General features: G+C 47.6%; 1 pseudogene; it reads left to right on the top strand.

The window, feature by feature from the left end:
- The first annotated feature begins 258 nt into the window (after nucleotides 1-258).
- On the top strand, nucleotides 259-731 carry LOC133097332 (ubiquitin-conjugating enzyme E2 D2-like; annotated as a pseudogene).
- Nucleotides 732-2,347: the final 1,616 nt, after the last annotated feature.

Genomic DNA, 2,347 nt, shown 5'->3' with positions numbered 1-2,347 from the left:
AGGCAGCTGCCGCGGGGGCGGCTCGGGCGGCAGCGCATAAAGGGGACGCCGCCGGGTGATGCGGTGACCCCTGCGGCAGGCTCAGGAGCCGAGTGGGCCACGGCCCCAAGTCCGTCCCGCCGGACCCGCGCTCCGGAACTCCCCATCTTCTCCGGCCGACCCGCGATCACCGAGGCGGCCTCGCGCCCCCTGGCCCCTTCCCCGTCCCTGCCCTGCCGCTGTTCCCGCCCCGGGGGCCGCCTCCGCCCGCCTCCCGCGATGGCTCTGAAGAGAATCCACAAGGAATTGAACGACCTGGCGCGGGACCCCCCAGCACAGTGTTCAGCAGGTCCCGTTGGAGATGATATGTTCCATGGGCAAGCTACAATAATGGGGCCAAATGACAGTCCCTGTCAGGGTGGAGTATTTTTCTTGACAATTCATTTCCCAGCAGATTACCCCTTCAAACCACCTAAGGTTGCATTTACAGCAAGACTTTATCATCCAAATATTAACAGTAATGGCAGCATTTGTCTTGATATTCTGCGGTCACGGTGGTCTCCAGCACTATTTCAAGAGTACTTTTGCCCATCTGTTCTCTGTTGTGTGATCCCAATCCAGATGATCCTTTAGTGCCTGAGATTGCTCGGATCTACAAAACAGATAGAGAAAAGTACAACAGAATAGCTCGGGAACGGACTCAGAAGTATGCGATGTCATTAAAGAAATTATTGGATAACCTCTACAAATAAAGATAGGGGAACTCTGAAAGAAAGTCCTTTTGATTTCCATTTGACTGCTTTCTATGAGCCCAGGCCTCATCTTCCCCTGTGCACGTTTACCTGATACAGCAGTGCTGCGTGTTGTACATACTTGGAACAACAAACTAGAAATACTGTACTTCTGTACCAACATTGCCTCCTAGCAGAGAAGTGTGTGTGTGACAAGCCAGTTCTCCAGGCATAACCTAGGTGTGAGACTAAAAGCTTTCCTTATTGACTTAAATTTGGATAACGGCAGAGTGAGGGGTGGTGGGTATGGTGTGTGCTTGGATGGGGAAGGAAAGCTCCACTGACCTGTAGGAGATTGTTTTTTAAGTGAAATCCCATTAAACTCAAAACAGTTATGAAAAGCAAGGCGAAGAACATGAAGCTGTTTCTGTATTCATTTTATTCCGAAGGACTTAACGTCTTAGGTGAAAGTTATGACCAATCAGATTAAACTCTACCTACATCCTGTATTTTAAGGTCTAAGTTTAACTGGTCAACATTTAAATGGATTGGAGCTATTAGTAAGTAAAGTGTGATGGGCTTTGTTTCCAACTCTTTTACATCTCCCCACCCTTCAACCTTCGTCCTTCAGCCCCTCTTTCTCTCTTCCATATTCTTTGGTTTGTATGTGGTTTCTCAGTTAATACATAGCTAATAGCTCTTATTTTTCTTATGTTTTTAACTGCTTAGGTCTATCTGGATGTAAGGGTGAAAATTCATTCGATGGAAATACTTGTGTATATTTAAAGACCCAGTTGCTCCTCTGGAGCTTGTACGTTCAAGAATGATTAATCTGTGTAATAAACTGATTACTACAGTCATTACATAAAAAAAAAAAAACTAGCCAGATGCTCTGCAGATCAGAGCTGAAAGAGATGAATGGACCCTCCCCAGTCCCATCCCTCCCCAGCAGTTAAGGTTGTCCTGTGCTAGCTACCACACCCAAGTGCTTGGCATCAGTCCCCACAGCAATCATGTCACCCTTTTGCCAGTTGTCCCCATGTCTTATTCACACCATACGCCCAGACTTGTTCCTAGGTGGCTCAGTGGTTTCTTCCTTGTACCACCTAGGACATCTACAGTCCTCTGATATGTGGGCAACACTAGAAGCACTTTAGAGTTGTCATCTCACATCCATGATCATTATCATCATTATCCATAACCGCCCAAATCTAGCAAGCTTAGCTGGGCAGCAAAAGGACATCGAGTCAGAATCTCCCACCTCCTGGCTCTTCTTCGATACACACAAATTCCAGTATCCCCGTATCCCAGGAGGTAGACTTGGGAGGAAAAGAGTGAATTAGTTAATTACACAGTCCGCATGCCAAGACCAGCCAGGTCCAGTGCCCCAGACTATGTGTCCCCAAGTTCCCTTTGCTACTTGACTGCGTAGTTGGCAGTTTGGGTATGTGTGCCAGGCTTCCTTTGTCTCAGGTGCTGGAATCACTGGAGCTTATTTTTAGGCCCGGTTCTGACTTGTAGATGGATTGCTGCCCTGTGCAATAGTATATTCAGGTGGCTATGGTCCTTACCTGGGAAGCTCAGGTCAAATCAGCTTGTTTCCACTGATGTTCATCCTCCAAGAGTCCTTTTCCATA

Source organism: Eubalaena glacialis, chromosome 9, assembly GCF_028564815.1.
Source record: "Eubalaena glacialis isolate mEubGla1 chromosome 9, mEubGla1.1.hap2.+ XY, whole genome shotgun sequence".
NCBI classification, from domain to species: Eukaryota; Metazoa; Chordata; class Mammalia; order Artiodactyla; family Balaenidae; genus Eubalaena; species Eubalaena glacialis.
Note: the sequence above shows the minus strand (reverse complement) of the source record. Positions and strands in the feature narration are given on the sequence as shown.